At 43.1% G+C, this 25,272-nt stretch overlaps 1 protein-coding gene across 2 annotated transcripts in view; it reads left to right on the top strand.

Moving 5' to 3' along the window:
* Positions 1-25,272, top strand: part of si:ch73-22o12.1 (nectin-2) — a 90,266-nt gene that overhangs the window by 54,155 nt on the left and 10,839 nt on the right. The gene's annotated exons all lie outside the window — the stretch shown is intronic.

Here is a 25,272-nt window from a genome sequence, read left to right as displayed (position 1 = left end):
TGCAAGTCATTGATTTTCACTGATTAGATTTATAGATTAATTGATTGGGATATGAAGTGGCCTCCCTGTCTCTTTTCACCCATCCTTCACAGACTCCAGACACACCACCTCTCCCCTGTTTTCCCCCCCACTCTCATTTCCTGGTCTGGCTGTTTGTCTCATTTCAGTTTTGATAAATCTGTGTGTGTGTCAACAGACCTGAGATAACAGGCTTATAGCAAACTGAGGACAGGAATAGGGGAACCCATTTTGTGGATTATACCTGTCCTGAACTAAAGCCCCACCTCCTCACGCGCTCTCTGATTTGTATATTTGTGTCCTGATTGGCTGATTTGAACTTGCTGCTTGGTAACAGGTATGTGGGTGACTTCTGTCCTCCTGTTTAAAGGGCACATTTTTCTATTAGGTTTTCACCTGAGCATGCAGCTAATGAAGACTGATGATACATAGCTCACATGCACCCTCTTGTTTAAGGATACATATATATAATCATTATATTCAGCTGGGTCTCTGCACCTCTCAGGCTCACACTGTGCATACACAAACACAGAGAAAAGGATGAAGTTGAGGAATGTGGTGCCGTAGCTTCGGTGGTTTTCCTGGAGAGAGGCAGTTTGTGTTTTCAGTTGGGGAATGTGCAGGCCAAGCTGAAACTGGGTGAATGGAGCCCCTCTCAAAGGCTGCATTGTTTGAACTCTGACTAAAGCAAACTGGTTCGGTCAAATTTTAACAGAAGGGCATGCAGAGGGCTGTCCGTGTGTACAGGTTTGTGTATGCGTGTGCTCATGCATGCATGTGCACCTGCCTTATTTGGTTTAGGTGCAAGCAGCCCCTCTGTGTTCCCATCAAATGATGCAATCTAGTTTTGCTGTTAACATCCCAACCGTGGCCACAATTTGTTTATGGCAGAGACGTTGGTGTTTTGCTGCTGCTTGGATGCCCTCATGTGTCTGTGTGTCATCCTGGCTCCTTGTCACAGTTCATTTTTGTTGCAAGCTTCTTCTGTCAATGCACAGCTATTTACTGTGAGTCCAGCCCACCATCTGGCCCCTCTAATTGCTTTGGATTCGAGGCTGGTGAGATAGGGAGCGCTTACACACACGCACACAGATACACACACACACACACACACAAACACTCTGACTCCTTTGGTTTTCTAGTTGCATGTGAAAGACTTGAACACAGCAGACAGGCTTTTAAGCTGCAGCTAGTAATAACAGCTCGTACAGTTCTTTCGACACTGCGTTTGTCACAGACAAAAGTGTGCGCCTCGTGTGAAAGCGATGACCCCGTAACTCAGAACCTGGCCTATTTGAGCTCCAAGCAAATAACCTGGATCTGAAGCCAAAGCGACAGCAGCTACGCTGAGCACCACCACTGTGTTCGACATTAGCGTACAGTGATGAGACACGGTGCAGAGCCCCCAGGCTATCCGACTAGCTGGTTGTGGCTCTGTTTATACCAAGTTGTCTGTGTGTGTACGCGTAGGCGTGTATTAGGCAGAGAATGAGCATGTCAGTGTGTTCTTTGGTCAAAGCGCATGCTTAAGAAGTATGTGTGTAGGCACCCGCTGGGTTCTTTGCAGACTGATCAGATTTCTACATGGTGTTTGTGTGTTAAGGGGTTTATGTGCTTGATCGTAATCAGATTGTTTGGTATGTATGTGTTTTGTGAGTGCAACCATGTGCTGAGTGAGCGTTTACTGTTTCACAAATGTATGTCTGTACATGGCTGTATTAACTATATTTAACTTCCCGCTCTGGCAGCTACAGACACACTGTTGATTAAACATCTGATGGTGTGTGTGTTTGTGTGCACTGGCGGGGATTAGTACACAGACCCACTTTGGGCTCTCCTCTGCTGATAACTGCAAACACAATGCTCCTCATTTAACCTCTTAGCCTCTGGCTCCAGACCTGACTAATAAATCCCAGAGTGAGTGATGAACGACTAGGGCTGTTGTGTGGATGTGTGAGTGATGGATGCAGTGACCTGAACCTTCACAGGGATTAAAGCAAGTGTCTACCTCTGACCTCAATTATGGAAGTAGGCTCACGCATATTTTTTATTTGCTTTAAAGCTACAGACTTTTCTCTTTTCCTGCCTGTGGTGTAGCATCAGATCTCCAGCTGTGTGTGTCTTGCAATTACTGGAATATTTGTATCACACACTTTATCTTTTAACTGACAGTGATAGGTCTCTCATTATTTCTCCTCGGTACTCCAGCACATTGATTTGAGTTGTAGCTTTTAGTGATGTACAGAGTCCTCAGTCATCTGACCTCAGCCCAAGCATGTTTTCATTTTTTGAAGACTAGACTAGACTCGAGGAGAGATTCCCCTGAGACGAGCTAGCCTTGGAGATGGCTGCAGCACAGGCCCCACAGTACATCACAGTGGGAGATAACAAGCGTCTGCTGGTGTCTGGGGGTAAAGAGGACTTTTTCAGACTAGAGTTAACTTTGCACTTCTGGTTTTCCCTGTTAGAGCAGGCCAGTCAGCATGATAACATCCTTACAGTTCTGCTCATAGTTACTGAGTTTACTTTCATGTTTACTATCATGTTAGCCTTGTTAATAGCATGTTAGCTGTCAATAATGACCAGATGCTGTTTTTAAAGCATGTTCACATCAAAGTAATAGCAAACCGCCATGATGTCTGAATCATTAAGGCACAAAGTAGTACTTTCACTCATGGCTGTGGGGTCTTTTTTTTGCATGTCATGACAAATTTCTTGTCTCTCTGGGGTGACTGATGAAAAACAGGCAAAAGAGGCAAAAGATAACCTTTAAAAAGGGTGTATTCTGTATACGAATTTATTTTGAGACATTTCACTCAAAACCAAATGTGAAGCACAAGATGGAAACATCAAAGTTAGTAGAAATCATACCGTCACGACCATGAATGTCTGTGCAAAATTTCTTCCATCACACCCGTATCCTTAAATTCAAGGTGTGAGTCATCCAATTAAACACAGAAGTCATTGTATAAAGCCTATACAAGACTACAGAGAGGACACATTATTTCCATATCAATGTCTGACTAGTTTGTTTTTCTCCTAACCAGTTCCTGCGTTTTCTGTTGCTTCAGCTCTTCCACACTCTGTTGTTTTATTGAAATGAAATTTAAATCAATATTTTTGAGAAATCTGTGGTGTGCAGTTCTTAATTTCACACCGTCTGAGCCAGTTTGTGACAAATTGAGGTTTGTTGACACTTTGGGGAATCAATATGTTACAGACCAATTTTATTTCTTACTACGGTTGTTTGTGAAAGTAAAACTAGGTTGAGGAGATTTTCAGTGGCACAAGACGTATTACCTTTTGTATTTTTAGGACAGGATATAATGTCTAATTCAGTCTCCGCTTAGTTTTGTTTCTGTTATGTATTTTTGATGGCTGCTGGGAAAGCATTAGCTTCAGGCAACAATTATTCATACACTGTTTACTATTACCTTATTACCTAAGATGTTAATGACATGCTGATGAGAATTATACGTCTTCTGTGTCTGAATATGTACTTAAAATAAGTGTAAAAGGATGATGAGCTAGGTTGATTGACATCATTTTCAACAAAAAGCCTCAGGGAGGGAAACCCTTCTTGCAAAGGTAATGAAAATTTTCCTGAACAAGTGAAGGTGCTTTAAAAGTACCAGACTGGAAAATGTATTTCTTGAAGCAGAGTATTGGTATCATGTCGAGCAAGGTGAAAGCAGTGAGCAGAGGACGTTTCATTTGTAAATAATCCCAGGAAATTGGAAATTGTATCAGTCTTCTTCCTCAAGCGGTAAAAGATAACATCTGATCTTCTGCCTTCTGGTCATTGGGTTTTTGTTAACATGTGTGTCTGTTGTGCACAAACACACACACACACACACCTGTATAAAACTCAGACAGACAGATAGACAGATAGACAGATAGACAGACAGACAGACAGACAGACAGACAGACAGACAGACAGACAGACAGACAGACAGACAGACAGACAGACAGACAGACGTGGAGGCTCCTGTTTCCCCTGGAGGCCCCTGGGCGGCTTCTCTTCTGTCTATGCTGACAGGGCGTGAGGTAACTGGGTGGTTGCAGTGCATTGTTGGTTGCTGCTAAGAGGGCAGAGGGAGAGGGATGGAGAAAAAAGGTAGCATAGAGGGAAGGCAAACAGTGTGTGATGGTGTGAGGAAGGTCAAGGGATGAGTTCTGAGGCCTCTTATACTGGAAGACTGAACTACCAGGTATATAAATTTACCAGTGACCAATATGAGATTAAAGAACAAGGGGAAACAAAAGAAGTAAAGTGAAGGAAAGAGAGAGCAAAAAGAGTGGAGGGCGGAGGACGACGAGGGCCGAGTTGTTGCAGCTGTGTTGATTTAGCTTCTCACAGATCGGATTGTCTGGGTGTGTGTATGTGAGGCAGACGGAGAGAAGCAGATTGGGATAGAAGCTTTGACGTCCTCAGACAGCCTCTGACCTCCACACACCTGCCCAAACCCCCACCATCACCAGATGAAGGCTACAGTGTGCGTGCATGTTTGTTTGCCAGTTAAATAAGCCCTCAAAGGTCTTCATGCTGAGACTTACCTGGAACAAATCCTGTTGTAGAAAATAAAAAAACAAAGAACGTTGTATGAATGCATTATGACCACCAGGGAGGGTAGCTTAAAGCTACGAGTGCATGTGCCTGTTAGTGTGTGTGTGTGAGTGCATGCATGTGTATGTGCGTGACTTTTGTGGGTATGAATAAAAGAGATTTATATCAGGGAAAGAATGGTTTGTTGCCGCTCCTAAGAATAGATTCTGTGACGGAAATGATTTTGATGCTGTATGCAAGCCTCTGTGTGTGTATGTGCCCGTGTGTGTGTATTTGTGTGTCTCATTTCGTGTATTTGCCCTGGAGTGCTTTGCAGATCAAATGCACTTGCTGTTTAATTCACCGTCTCAACAGGCAGCTCTTACAAAGTACATGCACGCACCAGCACACGCACGTCTGCATAACCTCAGACAGAAACATACAGAATGGGAGATGAATATGGAGATAAAGACGAAATAAGTCTGCAAATATTTGGTCTCAGGGACTGCGGAGAGTCTTCTGGGGACTGCCGAGTCCGTAGTAAATTGTGGATGATTGTGTGCATGTTCATCTGTGCATGTAACGGCTGTGCAGATGTTCGCCTGCCTGACAGTACAGACCCTGCATGCAAATGTACGTTTTCCTCTGTGTGGGAGTTCTTGCAAATGTTTTTGAGTGCTGTTGAACAACTAATGTTTTCGTTGCTCTTTTTCTTTTTCTTCATAAGATGTCTTGCATTTGCGTCAGAATTGTTGACTCATTGTGGAGAACTATGACCCAAACTATTCCTATGAAATTATTTTGCATCGTCAATATCATTGTGGGGAATTAAGGGCAAAATGGCTAAATCACAATCTCAATGGTAATGGAAAAATGGTAATCAATGCATTTAAATCAGTCATTAAAGCTAGGGTTGGCAGTCACGGAAAACTAGCATGAATTTGAATGTAGCATTTCCTCAGGACTCTGTCTAACCCCTCCTCTCCTCGTAGCTCCTCCAAAACGACGCCCCCGCTCATATGCACGAGCAGCACATCGTTTGTGTTTTGCACTACGTCAACTCATGTCTCACTCAGTGGTAAGAAAACACCAAACATTATCACAGTGAAAGTTAAAAACACAAACAAACATGAAATGTACGTGCAGGGGGTGGGCAGAACGGCAGGACAGGATTTGATTGGTTTCATAATTTGGCTCCTGATGGCAGGGATTGGTTGGGGTTTTCCCAGGTTTACTCCGGCTGTAGATAGAGGCTTTTTTTCGCTCTTTATTTAAGAACCCATTATGTATTGATTGCCATCAGGACATAAAGATCATTTTAACCAGTATGACAAAAAGTGTATCTAAATCTGACTACCAACCCCTGCTTTAATCTTTGCAGACAACTCAAAAAACATCTACAGATTTCTCTCATTCTACAACACAAGATAACCTGAAGTTGCCTTGTACTTAGTTCATATTTACCCATACAATATATGAAAATGTTTGACACACATAATTAGGGCTGTGAACATTAACACATTAGTTGCAGTGTAATTAAAGTCAGAAATGAACACATTCTTTTTTTTAGTTGCTTGGTATTTTGTCCCTTTCGCACACCGTAGTTAAGCTGCCGCAGAGTCTTCCTGCTTCCTGCTTGCTGCTATGATGGAAAGAAGTGACACCACTGCACTTCTGAAAGCCACATTTTACTTTAAAAAAAAAACCTCCTTAATTTGACATGTTAAAAGTAATTTGCACTTGCGTCAACCCGGATGGAAAAATCTTCGGGGTACTTTGAAATTGAGCAACAACCTAGAGCTACGCATTCAGGTGCAGCTAATCACCACAGATCTATGGATGACACTTAATGGAAAACGTTAACCGCAGAGCTTGCTAAATTGGTGGCTGTTGACTGTTAGCCTGTTGGGGGACTCAGGTCTAAAGGACATCCTCAGACATGTTGTGACCGGTCATATGCCTTACTGGTATGCGTAACTGTAGTTTCACATATAATCTGTAAGATAAGATCTGTATAGAACAGAGGAAGCAACCAAACTGGACCTCCTGAGAAGGGATCATTGGACAACAGTGAGTAATCAAAATGATCTCAGAATAAGTGCTTACCATATTGACTTTGAAGCTGTCTACTGCCTCTTAAGCCATTGTGTCACACCCCACTTGTGAAGCAGTGCTGCATTTATACAAATAATATTAAATCTAAAAATAAAGATCATTATGCACATTTTATTGCATTCCTAAATATGACGCTAGCAAAAATGCCTTTACATTGCTGACTTAAAAAAATGCAAAGAAAATACATTTCTAACATGCAATTTAAAGCTGTGATTAATGGCTGTTACCTTTTGCTGTTCAGTTATGGTAAATTAAATGTTATATATCAAATATGTATATATAATAGATTATTCAATATATCAAAACCACAGCGTTAATATTGCATGTCCTTAACTGTGCATTTTTCTACCCTTATTTTCATGTTTAATGCATACATACATATACACAAAGGTGCATACTTAAAAGTTGCAGAGATAGACGTAATCTCTACACACTGCCAAGCACCCCGAGCAACCACGGGCAGGTACCTTGCTCAAGGGCACCTCAACAGTGCCCTGGAGGTGAACTGGTATCTCTCCATGCAGCCTCCAGTCCAACCTACATACTCTGGTCAGCTGAGCCTCTGGTTTCCAAGCGTGATCCCTGTAGACATAGCAACTGGAGTGTTGCTTTATTATTCATATACCTGCATGAGGAACAAGAATAAACTGCTCCCATGAGTTAAAGAGGAAACACATCACATAATTTGCCTTATAGTTTAAGGAAAAGGAAATCTCATCAAGAATTCAATAAAAACTGATAAAAGATAGCAGTGAATCATCACTTAGCTCTCATTATTCTCTCTCCTGTGTGTTGGTACATTTTAAAGTGAAAGAGCAGACTGGACTGTGTGCTCCCATCAGCACTCCACACTGATGTTATCTGCACTGGCCGGTTCCCCTGCAGGGTTCAAGTCCTCTCTTCTTTCTCTGTTTGACATCAAATAAAAGCAGCCACAGTGAGGAGAGAACTGTCAGACCCTCGCTTCAAAATTGTGTCTTTGTTTGCTCATGTGTATTTGTCAGCTCCTCCTTTTATATCTACATACGGCCTCCCCATTCATGTGTCTGTCATCTTATCCCCACATCTCCTTTCCTGTAATCACTTCTTTCGCCCAGTTCTCTTTTCTGTAGCTGCTATCGTTTCATCGTCTGCTGCGGACTCAATGTTTGAGCATTGTGAATTGTGTTATGGAACTGTGTGTGTGTCTGTCTGTGTGTGTTTGTCTCTATGACTAAATCTAATGCTGTCCAGCCAGTCCTGGGGTGTAAAATCCTCTCTAATCACTCTGCCTCTTCTATTCCTCATTTCTAACACATCTCCAATCACTTGTTATTGAACCCAGAGGCATCATTTGAAATGGAAAATGCATTATTGATTTAACCCATTAATTATGCTCCAAGAAACAGAAATCTGCATGCAAAACATGAAACTGCTCCAAGCTGAGAAGTCTTAGATAGCCAGAGCTCTCAGACACTTGCCTCACAACGTGTGTGTGTTTGAGGGTAGTTGTCATGTAGAGCCACCGCTGTGATCTGTGACCACTGTGTAGCACCTGCTGAGAGCCTCCTGTAAGTCTTTGGCTCCTTGTTAACCCCTTCTCTGTTAGAGATTTCTACTCCATCGCCTGTCAACCATCCCCATAGCTGAACTGAGGCATCATGGGCAACAGCCCTGACTGAAAGTTGAAGTGCACTACAGTGTAAAATGTGAGCAAGGGAGTCAGAGTTCAGAAAAAAAGCTCAGTATTGCCATGCAAAGCACAGCCACGCTGCACCATCATCCCCTGTCCATTTAACTGTCAGCTCAGGGCAGTGATAGCATAAAATAGTCTTGAATGTACAAAAGGTCTTATCTTGGAGGAGGAAATTAAATGTTATTCAAATATGGCTTTTGGCATCACAGGCGCTCTACGTGAAATGTTTACCAAAACATGTCGATTACAGCTCTCACTAACAAGAATGTGATGTGATCTCTGCCACCTTGACAGTAATAACTGGTTCATCCCAGCCTTGGCCCCAGCATCTGACCGGCCTGCCTTCAACAGGAGCAGCAAGCGGAAACATTGGTGCGGAATTACACTCTGTTCACCGTGTGTAATAGCTGGAACTCCTTTTGTTGCGCGCGAACAACGGGGTATAAACAGCAGAAAATAGATAGCACTGAGTGCTGACAGTGAGCGTGAATGTTGGTCCCACATTGTGATTAATTCATGTTCTGGTACATTTCAGTTTTTCCCAAGTCATTACCCTCCCAAACGACTGTCGTTCCTGAGGGATTCAGACAAAAAGCACTCTTAAAAACATGCGTGCCCTGATCTAATCCTCATATTTCTGTTCTGTGTATTGTCGAGGAGGTTAACGTGATCTCTCCAGGAGTCTGCATGTCGTCACATGCCTCCTGGTTCCCAGTTATTTATCTGCGTATTACACACACTGTCCAGGTGCTGCACACAGGTCGTTTATCCTCCATATAGGTCCCTAGCATCCTGATATATGGAGCTGTTACGTTTCAATATCACAACACTGTGCCTGCAGAGCAAACACACTTGCAACCTGTACTGTCAAGAAGCAGGTTTTTCCTGGTGCGTGTTAAAGGGCAAGTGTGTGTGTTGACTTGAGTTTTTCTTGGTCATTTATCCTTTTTAAGGCCCTTTACTCTGTTGTCCTCTTCTTAATACGACTTTTACTCAAGTGCTCCAGGCTTTTCTGTCCCCCAATTGCTATTCATTAGTGGGCCGAGGTGGGAGAGGTAGAGGGAGACCAAGGCCCTTTGTGTTTTAAATGTGGCTTCTTCCAAATTCTCGTACCAGCTGTAGTATTTACTGTAATATCAATATGTGAGGCTGCAAGTGAAGATTATCTTCATTACTGATTAATCTGCAGATTCATTTTTGATTCTTTATGCCGGCGTAGAAACACCGAAAAAAACTGGAAGCCCAACATGATGTCTTCATTTTTTGTGCTTTTTCAAAAGCAGTTCAAAAAAATCAAAGATACTCAGTTTCCTATAAAATAAGACTGTTAATCCTCAGAATTAAGAAGCTGCATCTAAGAAAGGTTGTGCAATTTTGCAATTAATCAGATATCAGACTAGTGCAGGATTATCTTGCCTTAAATGTATTTATTGTTCCAGTGTTATTAATAGAACTTACGTGATGTTTTCTTTTAAACATGCACATTTTCATGCAGTTTGTCCATGCAGAGACTGCACTTAGTGCGTGACAAGCACTGAATATTTGTGACTTCTTGCCTGTATTAACAGAGTAAAACAAAGACATAGATTTTAGAAAACATGAATAAGTCGGATGATTTTTAATGTTTAGTGGTGTGAGTTGGCGTGCATGCTCAGATGGATGAATATGCTAATACTGTTGGCATTTTATGGACTTATATTCATGGTGTGTTGGCGGTGACCCTGTGTGAATGAGTGTGTGAGTGTGTAAGAGTGTGTGTGTGCGTCGCTCTCTCTCAGTGAGTAGGCAGCGTATTACTTGTCTTGGTGCAATGAGCCAGGCCTTGTATTAGGCAGGTTGAGCTGCAGGGGGAATTTTGTAACACTTGACCTGTTTCACTGAGTCATTTGTGTGGATGGAGAAATAGAGGCAAAGAAGAGGAGGAAGAGAGATAGCAAGGGAAGGGTGCAGAGAGGGAGGGAGGGAGGGAGGGAGGAGGGGGAAGGGTTGTACAAGTGGTTCGGGGTGATTGGAGGGATGAGTGACAATGAGAAGCGATTGGGAGAGGGAGTGAGAACAACAGCTGGGGGAGCCGGAGGGAGGAGAAATGAGATGACAGTGCCTTCACATTTCTCCTTTTCTTACTTTCTCTCTCTCTTGCCATCTCTTTCTCTCACCCATCTCTCCATCCCTGTCGTTCATTCAGCAGCCTCTGAGGCAGGCCTGGCTCTTTGCCTTGCTCCTCATTACTCAGCCCTTCAACCTTAAAGGTCATGAGCACAAACTTAGCACTTTAAATGCAGAAAATCTAACTTCTTTATGTAACCGTTTTTGCCAGCTATATAGTTGGAGGCTTTTTCAGAGTTTTGTTGAAAATGCTTGATGCCAGCTCTCCACATACACATTGTAGTTTTTCATCTGTGAGCTCAGCTGGTGGTCTCCTGCCTCAGAGTTTCCGTCATATATCTGCATTACTTAGTCTCTCTCTCTCTTCCTCGTGTCCTCGCATCCCCTGTGTCTGTGTGTTTTCTCTTCCCTCTGGCTGTTATGGGCATAAAGTGGCGATAAGGACGATGAAAGACGTATTAGAAAATGTCAAAGAGTTACCTAACCCCAATTACAAAGAAAACTTTTGTCACTTACTCCCTGTGGTATCCAGCCCTGCAGTTACTTTTGAATTTTATTTATCGCGGCTTTGAGGGGCTTCAGTTGGATTTCTAGGACAGTCTTGAACAGCATGCTGATGACGGACTCATGCTCCATGGACCCCAAAAATGCCGAAGTATCATGAGAGCCACAGAGATTTTCAGCAAACATGCCAAGTGAGCATCTTCCTAAGCAAGAATGTGGCATCATGTTAAAACTCAGTATCCATTTCTTCTTAATACATCCACACACTGTAACAAGTCTGGCAGTAGTAACCAGCAGCTGCTGTAGCAAAATGAGTTTCCTTGAAAAAATGGATTTTAAACCATTGATGCCCGTCCATGTCCAGCTCTACATTACTAATTTGTGCAATGAGATTCAATCACGGGATAGACAGAAAACTGATAATGAGGATGCTTCTTGATATTGATGCAAAAGCCTCTGGAAAGAAAATTACTTTAATGCTGTATTCAGATAAATTAGCTATTAATGCCACATTTAAATTGAACATAAATGCTGAGACTATCACTGATGGAATAGCACTCACCTTTCATGTATTTTATGGTTATAGTTGGGCTTTTAATGCCTTTATTTAGAGGACAATAGATAGAGCTGGAAACCAGGAAGAGAGCCTGGGGGATAATGGGTAACAAAGGTTGTATTTGAACCATAGACTGTATAAAATATGGACGTAGTATCCATGACGTCACCCATCTGTTCCTGAAGAGCTGTTCGAGGCAAATCGGCGGCGGCAGCCATATTACTGCTGTTCAGCCAGTGTAACGTAAAGAGGGGGAGTTTGAGCCTACTAGTCAAAAGCTACAGTGTTCCTGCAGTCAGCTGTGCCTCTCATTGGAAGACTCGTAATCTCAATATCTTCGAAATTGCCGCGTTAGAAAAAAATTCACCCCCTTACAGTGTGAGCCGATTGAGAAATGAGCTATCCAGATTACACTCGTCTTTTGTACCAGGCTGTAAACATGTTTATATCTGCTGTAAAGATCGCCTTTTTCCCATTCATGTGTATGTGACTTCCGGTACTTCCGGAGCCAGCCTCAAGCGGATCATCCATGAACTGCAGCTTTTAACACTTCAGCATTGGACTCATATTTTTAGACCAGAGGTTGCCGCTTGATTTGAACCTGTGCCGCCCACTTTGAGGACTAAGGCCTCTGTGCATGAGGTGCATGGTTTGACAGCTGAACTAAACAAGTCCCTTTTAAAGGGATAGTTCAGTGTTTTGTTTAGTTTTTTTACGTGGGGTTGTATGAGGTACTCGTTGATGGTAAGTGTATTACCCACAGGGGATCCCAGTCAGTTTGAGCCCTTTGTCAAGAAACCAAAGGCAGAACTGACACGGAAGCTATGCCATCAGATGGGGTCAAAAGTAGCACACAAAATCGACCCAAACACCAGTGTGGATGTTAATTAGCTCTCTTGGTTCGTGGGCATGGAATCACAGTCTACATACCTGCACCACCAAGTATTTTTGGGATCTCTGCTCTCTTGTTAGCACAGACCTTTCTTCCCTCTCTCTTTCAGCCCGTTGAGTGTCACTGCAGTGCACTGCAGGCAGAGGAACACGAAAGTGTTGCGTCTGCAAATAACGCTACAACAAAGTGCCTTTCGGACAGCAAAGTAAATCACTGCAAAACATCTAAAGCCTGCACTTACACAAACTTTAGTGTCTGTGTTAGACTTTCTTAAAATTAGCTAAATTAGGTGGTAGAGTTGACTCTGTCTGCAGCGCTTGATGGCGTAACTTGTGCCAGTTCTCAGGGATCCCCTGTTGGTAACACACTAACTATGACAAGTACAAATACGACCCCACTTAAAAAAAGCCTAACATCCCTTTAATGTATTTTGATAGCAGTAGAAATCGTCTGGACACATCTGGCAAGACAAAAAAGGAGTTGAACCAAGCTTTCGTTACCTGAAGCATATCTTGCCATGCATCATGCTGAAGTCCAATCAGTGTTCATGAAAAAGTTGGGTTGAAAGGGATAATCCTCAGAGTCAGCCAAGTGAACCTTGTTCATAACATCCTCCTCGCCACTTTTTTATGATGCTATTGTCGATGATGGAAGTGAATCTACAAATTGATTTAAGCAACAGGGCAACCAAATCCAAGCTGAAACAGCTTTCCCCGACCACGTCACTGTACACGTCAAATAACAGCTGGTGCTGGAAGATAGATTTAGCAGCTGCACATGAGGGACTCAGAAACACTGGCAACAACTACAGCTGTTTTTCACACTATATCGCAATTCATCTACATAATATTTTCATTTAACAACCTCTTTAATTTCCTAAACCTTGCTGTTCCAGAGGCAGGTCAGTTATTAAAAACACTCATGCTGAGCAGCATCAGAAGTTCATAGAAACACAGAAACTAAAAGCATCCCATTTTGTCATATATAATTGCATCATGTTTAGCTTTGCTTAAATACTGCAGCATTATAAACATTATTTATAAGCCTTCAAGCTACTTAAGGATTATGTTGAGGAATTAAATAATATGTTTAAGGGTGTTATTTCTTTTTTTCTCCTGCAAATGCATCTGCTTAGAGGAGATGAGTAAACAGAAGTGCAAGAAAAAACACTCGTCTCTCTCCCTGCTCCTTCAAATCTACTTTCATTACCCTCCTTGTCCCCCGATCTCACTTGTCGCCTCCTCCACCACTGCTGCCACATCTGCGTACTGTACAGTCGTAGCCTTTGAGTTCTGCTGTGACGGCTAGCCTGGCGACTTCTGACTTTGAGCATGTCCTGCAGTGATGCAAGGCCCTGTAGTCATTGCAAACAGTGCCCGGTGTTTGGTGACATTTAGCATTTTACCGCAAAAATTATGCATCAGTGTTGACATTCAGCCTTATGCATAAAATTCATGATGTATGTGGCACTTCCTGTAGGCATTGCAGCCAAGATAGAGAGAGGCAAGGAGTATGTCAACAGCTGAGCCACAGACACACACACAACATTCCAACACATACACACACACAAAGAGAATATACAATACAATGGCATACTATTAATAGATACACATGCTTTCAAAGTAAATGTTCCAATGCTTTCTCATGCACTTACATCATCAAGCTTTATGAAAACTCCAAAGTCATGAATTTACTTCCACTTGTGCTTCTTCATTATGGATTCAAGAACGATCCTATTCAGTCACATCACACACACACTTCCACACACACCTCTCTCCCCACGGTACTTCACTTTATTCATTCTTCGCAGATTAATTCTGGGACGACACTTTTTATGATCCCCAATTTATGTCAGCAGTCAGGCAGGCCTGTCTCTCTCTCTCTCCACTGTTTCCTCTCTTATCTCCTCCGCCTCATGTCTCCGTCTCCCTCTACATGTGCGCTCAATGAAACAATGGTACTTTCTAGTAACGAACAGCCAGTTTGTCAGCTTTAAAAAAAAAAGAGAGGAAGACAAATGGAAGGAGGGAGCAAGAGGATGTGAAGATAATGGGTTTCTGTGGTGATTAACATTCCATAGTGGCGCGTCAAAGAAAGTGTGACTGTCCTATTGTGTCTTCACTGACAGTCAGATGAACGGCGGGAGCAGGACCGGTTGGGTCTGTGACACAGAGGGTAATAAACAAAGCATGTCTAATCTGCATCTTATCTGTGTCTGTGTGTCTGAGCATCTCCTTGCGTGTCTGTGTGTGAACTCAGAGTGACACATTCACCCTCTTTCTTCTCTGAGAACAGACCCCTCGTTTACACAAAGCAGCGGTGAGTGAGCCCTTCCTCTCGGTCAGTGAGTCAGGCAGCGAGCTGACTAACCGGTCATTCAGTCTGTCGGGAGGGATCACCAGGTTCCTGCTGTGCTGCTGCTGTGACACACCTGTCACCTGAAGCAACAGAGACTGAGCTGCTTAGGTGTGTGTGTGTGTTTGCCAAAAGCAAGAGATTGTATTAAGCAAACCACTGTTGCATTACACTGGGATGACATCACTCCTGCTGTGTGAGCTCTGTTGACATATAGGATTTACTCACTTGGTGGTAAGTGCTTGGCACACAGGTGCTTCTTCCACCTGTCGTCTCCATCATGAGTTCAATTGGCAGTGAAGAAGCAAGTTGTTAAATAAGTGCACAGATTTTCGTCTATTTCTCAGAAATACAACCCAGCAACTAAAGCAGCATACTCCTATCCTCTTAGCTACATGAGCTTCAGTCTAACTATGGGAATCATTTTAACTTGAACTAAAACAATTTGATGATTTATTGATGGTTAATCAGCAGCAAATGAAAGTGTGTCAACTATTTTAAGTCATTTATCTTTAATTCCAAATGCCGCCCACTTTCAGTGTTTCCATTCAGGGGAATGTTTTCCTTACGATCTCTTACCTTGACAGCAAACAGTCTTTGATTTTCAGCTTTTGATCAGACAAAGCAAGCAGGAAGGGTACAACATCTTTGGCCTTGCAAAAAATGTTAATCATGGACCAAATTTCAGTCAACTAATCCAAAAATAATAGGCAGTTAAAACTCAAACTTCAGCTTTTCACTGAAAGATTAAACAGGCAAGAACTACTCCTGCAGCTTCAAAGGTTCATCTCAAATATCTAAGAGCCAAACGATACATTCTTTTTTTTTTTTTATCAATAAACTCATTTTAAAGCGTTTTCCATCAAATTTTGCAACAGATGACCTTATACATATTTAATAGGAGCATCTATGAAGGCATATGCAAGCCCAACAAAATCAAACCCTAATGTCTGACATCAGTATTTAACATTTTGAGCTATAAGCAGACCTAGATACCATTTGCCTCAGGCTTTTTCATCAATATTCCCCTTCGCTTTTCGTGCTGAATGTAAACCACAAATGCCCATCTTATCAGGTAGTCTGTCTGGAGGTTGCTCGTGGATTCACAGCTAAGATCATTTGATTCTCTCCAGCCCTTGACTTTGATCCTAATGTCTCACCCGCCCTCACATCAAAATGTACATCCGACTGCTCCCTGCTGCTCCGCCGGGCCGTGCACGCACCCGCACACAGTCAGGTGTGCTTTGAAAGCTGAGCAGAACAGACTGGTTTTTGAGCTAAGCTAAGCCTGGGATTAAGGAGAAATTTACTGCCCATCTAGGTGTGTGTAATAGTGTCTATTTCTGACGGCCCTCTGAGAGAAAACGACTGGTTTTCCCCAGGAAGGCATCAAAACCTCTTGCATCATCCACGGCTTCCACACAGGTGCTTTTGTAATCCCCACTCTCTCGCAGACACTTTGAGAGCACACTGTGCATTCTCTCTTTTCAGGAGCACTTTCATGTGTGTGTATGTTGTCTACTCATGTGCATGCATGTGACTTGAGTTGGGTGTGCATGCGTGTTCCTTCTCTTCTGGCGTGCCTAACCGGCTCTGACACATCTGTGGCTTTTCCAGGCGAATCAGGGCCGGTGCCAAACTGCCAAGAAATCAATGCAACAGACTCTGCTCCCCCCTCCTTTCCCCTCATATTCCTCCCTCTGCCTCCACTTCAGTCTGCCCCCCCTTTTCTCTCTTTCTCGGTCTGTCTCTGTCTCCTCTCTGTCCTTTTTTTCTCCCTCTGTCTTGCTCAGAGCCCTTATTAAAAATGGAGTGAGTGTGTGCTGCATATTTAAAATGGTCATGGATGGATTTAAACGGCTGATGGTATTTAGTGTCTCCTCAGGGAGCTGCTATGAGCCCTTAAGCTGACTCCTCTGACTGGAGCCTGACTGACTGGTGAGCACACACTAAACCTCTAATAATGACTTGTGTACACACCGTGAGCCATGCACATGCATGCACCTCTCACACACACCCACAGATACACCCACAGATACACCCAAAGAGGCAGGCATGCGCACATACACACTCATTATTGCACATTCTGTTTAGCTGTGACAAGGACAATGTGAGATGTATTGTGTGTGTGTGTGTGTGTGTGTGTGTGTGTGTGTGTGTGTGTGTGTGTGTGTGTGTGTGTGTGTGTGTGTGTGTGTGTGTGTGTGTGTGTGTGTGTGTGTGTGTGTGTGTGTGTGTGTGTGTGTGTGTTTGTGTTTGTGTGTGTGTGTGTGTGTCTGTCATCGGTCAATAACTCATTAGTCTGCCTGCTTTGATGTAGCAGTGTGTAAATGTTTTTAACAGTTTTTGAAGATACTCTTACGGGTTCACAGGCGTGTCAAAGTGTGTCTGTTCGAAGGAGTGTGTGCTGCATGCACGCGTGTGTGCTCGCTCTTGACAAACAGTCAGGGTGGATGTCACACTGAGCCCCTTCAGGTCGAGCAGCAAGTGTTTCTGTCATGTTGTCTTTCATGCCGGCTTGGATTTGGGTTCCAATCTGCTCCCAAGTGTCCTTCACTGAAACACTATTGATTACCCAACACACCCTTCAACGCTGAACATAAATACTGCTGTGGAGAAACACGCAAGAACCCAAACACTCCCTGATAAACAGACACCCCTTGCCCCGAGGGGCAGACGGGAGGATTTGAACAGGGAAAGTGTAAAGCAGAGGTAATATTTGAATATTCAGATGAAAGGTGCATAAAAGAGCATTTTCAATTACGAGCCTGTGCCTGAAACCACTTTTGGTTTGGAACAATGAGATCAGTGCATTTAATACCTGACGGAGAGTCCATTCATAATTGATGCTACAGGCTTTTTGATGGTGTCAATTGATGTATGTGCAGCATTTTGATATCTTTCATCCATGATGTGAGGGTTAAAGCATGTCCATGATGTGAATATTTACATCTGTGTACATGCATTAGAAAGCACATCAGCTTGGAGCCTGTTATCAGTGCGCATATGTTCTTTTCCCCTTTGTGATTTTCTGCCTGCACGCACTCTTGCATTTACATTTGTATGTTTGTATTTCCACTTTAAAGATGCCGGCCACTCAGTTAGAGTTTGAGCAGCGGCAGTGCTTCTGTTCTGTTGTTGACAGAGCTGTACAACAGAAACAATGATCCCCTCTGAGAATTGTGACACATACAGAGCAGTTGCAGAAATCAAAGGAGGAACACATTTCTGGTTACAAACAACAGTTTGTTGTATTTTTCCCCCAGATTTGCAACCAGAGGCTCAGATTTAAAGTGCACTGAATGTGTGTATTTATCAGTGTGTGTCTTGTGCCAGGACATGGCTAGCATCCTCTTAACAGATGCATAAATCACCAGCACTCCAAGCCAAGCAGCCAATCAACCGCATTTAAGCACTAATGAAACCATTCTTTATTCTCATACAGATAAATTGAACTCTGAACGCTTTCTTCTCCACCTTCCCATCTCTTTTTGTATTCTATTGTTCCTTGCCACTTGCTCCCAGTAGCAACGCCTAACTGAGCGGCGGCGGAGGAAACGTCTTTCTTAATGAGCGTTTGAATTCGAGTTCAGTGAGAGTGTAGTTTTTGGGTGTCTCGACAGCGCACATTGTTGTGGTTCCTCTCCAGGGACGGAGGATGAAGAGGAAAATGAATGAATGTGGAGAGCACGCAGGAACATTACGGCAGTGTGTGTCATTAATCAGCAGCTGATGAGAGGCAGTTTGAGGGGAAGAGGGGACCTATTACTGCTACAGCACTCTGAGGACACAGTGTGAGGCTCTTTAACGCTGCCTGCTTTGTGGTCAACAATAAAGCAGGTACAAACACAGTAAACAACACTTGAAAGGGAATCATTATCCCAACAAAAGAACACAGCGGAATTTGAACGGGGGCCATTAATTTGATATGTCATTAGGCTTCAACTTTTCTGTCTTCCTTGATTCCTTCCCCTCCTACACATCTATCTCTCCACCCTCCAGCCTAAATCTTCAATTCTCTCAGTTCCCCGTGTTCTCTCCTATATGTTCTACACTCATCACTTTCTTTTACCAGCTCTGTGTCTTCCTCCCTCCGTTGTTCGTCTTCTGGCAGGCAGCGTGAGGAACTTTGTGAGAGGGCGACATGAAGAGTGCTCTCATGTGAGTCAGGCAAGGGTAGAGAGAAATGAGCGAAACAGACTCTCCCCGCTTAAGAAGCAGTTGCCAAGTACTAGACGTTGGGTTTTTCCTTCATTATACGTAGCGTTTCTGCACAGCAGGCTGCTGAATAGATTGCAGTGCTGTAGTACGTGGAGGCTATTACAGTGTAGCATCCTGGCTGTAGGGGAGAAATCTAAGAGGATAGCAGAGTTTCAGGTTGAATGTGGTGGGTAATGAGGTGAGAGTCCTTTCTTGCCAGAGGTTAGCGGTGGTTAGGAGGGCAGGTAAACACACCAGCTGCTTCTGACTGGCTGGCCTCAAGGCCGTGGTGACACTGGTGGAGGAGGAGGAGGAGGAGGAGAGAGGGTGAGGATGGAGTGAGGAGAGGAGAGGGGAAAAAGCAGGGCAAGAAGATGGATGGGAAGCCCAGAGGCATTAAGAGGTAGAATAGGTGGCTGGATATTACCAGATTGCAATGTTTGGTGTAATTTACAGTATTTACCCTGGTGGGCAGCTTACCCTCTTAAGTCAGCTTCTATTACAGCTGCTTCTTACCTCATTTTAATCTGTAAATGTGATCTAAGCCGACAGTAATAACCTGATTACTCTCCAGCTTGCATACAAACCTGTTTTCCTGTATGTGTGTGTGTGTTACATTTATTTAAAATGTAGGACACCTGCTGCTGTTTGAAAAGCCCTTTGAATTCCTCACTTTCTTACTCTTACAGGAATAGTACTCAGATAAGAAGATCAAACCACATTTCAAGTCAGTGTGCTGTATGAGGCTTCAGACGCAGTATGTGGTTATCTTAGCTTATTGTAGAGCAGCAGAGAGAAACAGACACTTCTTCAAACTTAAAGAATCCATCTAAAGCTCTGTAGTAAATAAGTTATTTATATTGTTTGTTTAATCTTTACAAAATGCAACTGTAAAAACGACTGTCGTTTTAGCACCTGCTACTACTCACAACATCTTGCAGGCAAGAGCGACAATGAAGTTTGCATTTGATTTTCAGCTTTAATTGCAGCTGTTGTAGAAGGTTAAGAAAACCCGAACCAGGTACAGATCCAAAACCACTTCTAGATGAATTTGCTTTTAAGCTCTTTGGCTCACTGTGGACCAGAACCTGATCCAAAACCACAGGACTTACAGTATATCTATCAGATCTGGACTTTATTATCCAAGATAGTAAGTAGCAGTAATAAGATTTAGAGCAGGGGGTTCCCAAAGTGTGGGACAGAACTCCTTGGGGGGGTCGCGAGACACAAATGGGGTGTCATGAGATGTCTTCCTGAATGTTTTTTTTTGTTAGTTATCTGAAAATAGTACATTTTACCTACTATAGTAAAAATTATTGTCAAAAATAGTAGTCAACCTTTAAATAAAGCCTTGAAAATAGAAAATGTAATGAGTTTTCTGCCTTTCTCTCCAGATGACTCCAAAGTTTAGGGTTAGTGAACAGTTAATTATCAAATGCATCAGTAGCAGCAGGTTAATTCATAACAGCACAGGAAACACAGCCACATGCTCATATAGGTAGGGTCATTTTCTGCAGACCAGCTGAATGAAGCCACATTAAATCTCTTTGAGGAACAGTGGGGGGTCACGAGTCTTAGGCACCTATATTTTGGGGGGGACAGGCTGAAAAGTTAGGGTACCCCTGTTTTAGAGCTCAGTGAAACCTCCTTTTTTATATTTTCAAACATATATTAAGTAAATAGTGTATATTTTCTAATCTCTTCATTTCATTGTATTCTGTTTTGCAATGAAATCAAGGCTTTAAATTAGAATAAAGATTTTAAAAATCTGAAACTGTGACACTGTTTCAAAAAGTCTGTATCCTCTCTGGGACAATATTTTCCAGATCGAACAAGTCTAGATATAGTGGTTCTGGATCAGGACATGTTACAATGTGAAAAAAGCAGTGAAATCTTAGTTTGTTGCATTTTCACAAATACAATCAAGGTCTTGCAAACTCTGTTTCAAAGAGTCTGTAGCCTCTCTTGGATAATCTAGTCTGGATCTGACAAGCCTAGTCAAGTGTAGCAGCAGTGCTCTGTTGTTGACAGAGCTGTACAGCAGAAAACAATGATCACCTCTGAGAGTTGTGGCACATGCACAATAGTTGCAGAAATTCAAAGGAGGAACACATTTCTGGTTACAAACAACAGTTTGTTGTAATTCCTGGTTTCCTTAACCAGAAGCTAAAAAATCAGATGCTAACTGCTTCATCATGAGGGGCAAGATTAGCTGTTATGACAATCAAAGCTAAGCTAATATCTACCGTGATTAATGAGTGTTAATCTGCTTATCTAACCCCCAGAAAGACGTTCCTCTCCTCATTTTCATTCTGTTCAGACGGTTTTATTTCTCAGCTCTACATGTGTCTCCTCTCTCAGAGGGATAGCATTTTGATTCTGTGATGATTTTGTGTCTTTCTGTTTGAATTTAAAATTCTAATCACAATCTGAAGTCAGTTGTGATTAAATATGAACTAGATTGGTTGATTAAATTATGAATGCATATTTCTGCATGTATTTATGATAAAAAAAAACCAGGATAACACGGTTCTTCAGTGGAAAACAATTGTGTTGGGATTTAGCGAGCATTACATATACCATGATAAAAGGCTACTCCATTAATATTGGAAACACAATATTGTGTTAATGCCGTTTTCCTTCCAGCACTTTCTCAAAAGTTTCTCTTCTAATTAAAAGAGCTTTTTGTTTTTTTTCTTCTAGCCCATGATTTATTGATTTTGTTTTGATAATTATACAAGTTAGCTTTTATTATCGTCACTTTAATTTTGAGACAATCCTGCAAAGTGTCATAACTAGTTCAGTTTATTATGATTTAAAGTGCTAACATGCATTTTGGATTGAATATGCTGCTGGAGATGACAACCTGCCTCTTTTGCTTTTTGAGGACCTGTTACTCCTCCGCTAAGCACCTGCTCGCTGTTTCCAGCTCTACCTGTAACCTCCTGTCCTGTGTGTGTGTGTGTGTGTGTGTGTGTGTGTGTGTGTGTGTGTGTGTGTGTGTGTGTGTGTGTGTGTGTGTGTGTGTGTGTATGTGTGTGTGTGAGTGAAAGAGAGTGAGGAGTAGAAGCAGAGTGCTGCTTGTAGTACAACAGATCATTCATGTCCTGAGTGGACAGCTACATTTGGCTAATGTAACCCTGCTTTCTCTGCTGGCTGCAGCCAACCACCTCAGTGCCAGTATAGAGTGGACTGTAAATATTGACAAGGGAGACAGCAAGAGGCAAACAGCGACCTTGTCAGAGAGGGAAAGAAAGAGAGAGGGAGATGGAGAAGAGGGTAGGGGGTGATGGAGGCATAGAGAGAGACAAGAAGAGGGGGGGGGATAGAGAAAGAGTTCCTGCCTTCTCCCAAGGCAACTGAGTGTGCTTTGATGCACTGTGGCAGGGAACACACTGTCTCCCCAGAGAAGGGGAGCAGCGTCACACACACATGCACACACACATACACAGGCGTGCGCACCATGCAGAGTTTTCACATTAACCACCACACAGCTTTTAAAAATGTCACAATATACACACACACACACACACACACACACACACACACACACACACACACCACTGCATTGGATGGCACCCTCGCTCACAGTGTGCACACCCAGACAACAGTGTCAGTGACACGGATTTAATCCTCAGACGTTTGAAATGCACGAGGTTGAGCTCCGGAATCACAGTAGATTAGAAATGACCAGCACCACTGATCTCCCCGAACTGAGAAGAAAAAAGGCCTGGCAGCATCTCTCTCTCTCTCTCTCTCTCTCTCTCACACACACACACACACACACACACACACACACACACACACACACACACACACACACACACACACACACACACACACACACACACACACACACACACACACACACACACACACACACACACACACGCTCTCATAAGTCAGCACTTCCTTCTGACAAACCCAAAGAGTCTGTCTCCTCTGAGCTGCTCAGCTGGTCGTGTTGTCTGAACAAGCTCAATCAACGAGATCTGATTTGTTTTGTGTGGGAATGAGTTGTAATGTTTTCATGCAGTGCAGTAAAAAGTAAGTGACAGTGATGGAGGTGGTGATAGTAGTAGTGGGTGTAGCAGGTCTTCAACTGCCTTAAAATTAATGTTAGAGATAGCTGCAGCACTCAACACTGTGGCACTTGCGTTGATTGTGAATAATTTAAGTATGAGAGTGTGTGTGTGTGCATGCGTGTGTGTGTGTGTGTCTGTGTGTGTGCATGTGTTTTCAGGCCTGCAGCTCATGTATGTACCTTCTAAGTAAAGCCACCAGCTTTACTTTGTTCTATTTTTGCTACCTTTGTTTTTTCCTCTTTTCTGCATTCCCTCGCTCCCCTCCCTCCCCCTCCTCTTTCCCTCTCCTCACTTCATTCTGTGTTGTTATCTTCACGTTGATTATTGGGTTATCCTGGTACCGCAGAGTTCGGCAGGTGTACGTGCATCAACCTTGAGTGAAAGCGTCAATAGATGGATGTATACGCTGTTGTGTTTAACCTCAGAACCTAAAGGCTGGGCTTTTTTCTTTTCTCTTAGTGAGCAATGAGATTACATGTCCTGTGTTTTATCTTAATCTCTTTCAGAGGCCATCAATTCATTCGGTCCTAATCTCATCTCCAGGCACTCTGCTGTAACTCTGCTAGCTTTGTGTGTTCTTCTACACAGGGGTAGTTTCTGTATCCCTAGTCCCAGCTGAGTTGGAAAGGCTCGAATTTCAGCCGCAACCAGTTTTTCCTGTAACTTTGCATTAAGAGCAAAACCTCCCGAAACTTCCAGTGACATCTCAAAAACAACAAAGACAAACTTGCCAACACTGAAAGGGAATACTAAATCACAAATATGTTTGCTCCTTCAAAGACATTACTGGTGTTGGGGTGATCAAACTCTGTGGGGTTTATATAATTAAGTAGACATCTCTTACTTTTCTTGCTAAAAAGCACACTCTAGAGTGACTTGAAAGAGAGAGGGGGGAAAAGAGGCGGAAGATAACATGCAGCGGAATTCACAAGCAGGTCAATCCCACAACATCAGCGCCACATGGCCAGGGCTGCTGCCCACTGAGCCGACAGGATGCCTCTGGCTTGTATATTTGGTCAACTGTCCCTTTTTAAGAGAGTCAAGCTAACCCATTAGGAATGAATTTGATCAGCGGCTGCAGCAGGATTGTGTTCCTAGTGACCAGCGGCCTGCTAATCTCTTAAGCCAAGACCAGCCACATGTACATCTCAGCCTCTTCTCCCCTGGACCTACTGTAGATGATTGCATTTGTTTTGAGGTTGGCTGCAAGGTATTCAGGGTAGTTGAAACTTTCACAGGTGTGTGTGTGTGCATGTTTGTTTACATGTTGTGTGTGTATGTGTGTGAGATTTGTGGAAGAGGTCAGGAAGGGTAATAAAAACAGGCTTATCTCCTCTCGTTAGGCACAGCAGATAAGAGATGCGGAGGGAGACGCTGCAGATTTGTGCTGTCGTATTACTGGGCCAAACAAGCGAATACCAAATTACACTGGCGATGAAGCGGGGATGACAGGAAAGAGGGATGACGGGAGTGAAAAAAGATGGATGGATGGATGGAAGAAAAAGAAGAGGGGAGGAGGCAGAGATAAATGCAGCGAAAGCCGCGGCTGTGCGTGGGGAAGCTGAGGATAGGCAAGCATGTTAACCTTAATCCCTTCAGGGAGCGGCGTAAACACACAGGAAGAGAGAACAAGGTATTGAGTGGAAAAGAGAGGGATGGAAGATCTTTGTCTCAGCGCTCTCTCCTTCATCCCCCTCAGTGTGTGATCAGCCAGTTTCAGGCAGCAGCAGCAGCAGCCGGGAAATCCCTCAGAAGCCAGCGTCTTAATCACAGCCTTCATCTCACTGGGCTCTTCCTGCTGCCTCACCCTCTTTTTCTTCCCTTTTTCTGATTCCTCTCACCTCCTCGCTCTCTCTCCCCCTCAATGTCATTCTCTCCCCCAAACTCCGCTGTTTGACTCCACAACTTGACTCATCTCTCAACGAATCCTCTTTCGCTGAGCACTCTCTTCATTTCAGCTCTTTCCTGTCAGTGACTCACATGAAGTTTTTAAAAAGAGTGCTGATCTGTCTGCTGGATGCTTTTCTGCCTCCTCTGAAAGTCGACAGAAAAATGAAGCAATAAAAGGTAAAACTGAAAGTAATAAAAAAAAGTCTTGCCACTGGCCTGTACTCAACCAAGCATCTCAAAGCTCCAGAGATTCCGGTGGTATTTTCGACCTCGCTGGTGTGGTTCTGCTGTAATTTCAAGTTGGTTTCAGCCAACCATCCAGCCTCATCT

This window comes from Notolabrus celidotus, chromosome 12 (assembly GCF_009762535.1).
Source record: "Notolabrus celidotus isolate fNotCel1 chromosome 12, fNotCel1.pri, whole genome shotgun sequence".
NCBI classification, from domain to species: Eukaryota; Metazoa; Chordata; class Actinopteri; order Labriformes; family Labridae; genus Notolabrus; species Notolabrus celidotus.
The sequence above is the reverse complement of the archived record's forward strand: the minus strand, read 5'-3'. Positions and strand labels throughout refer to the sequence as shown.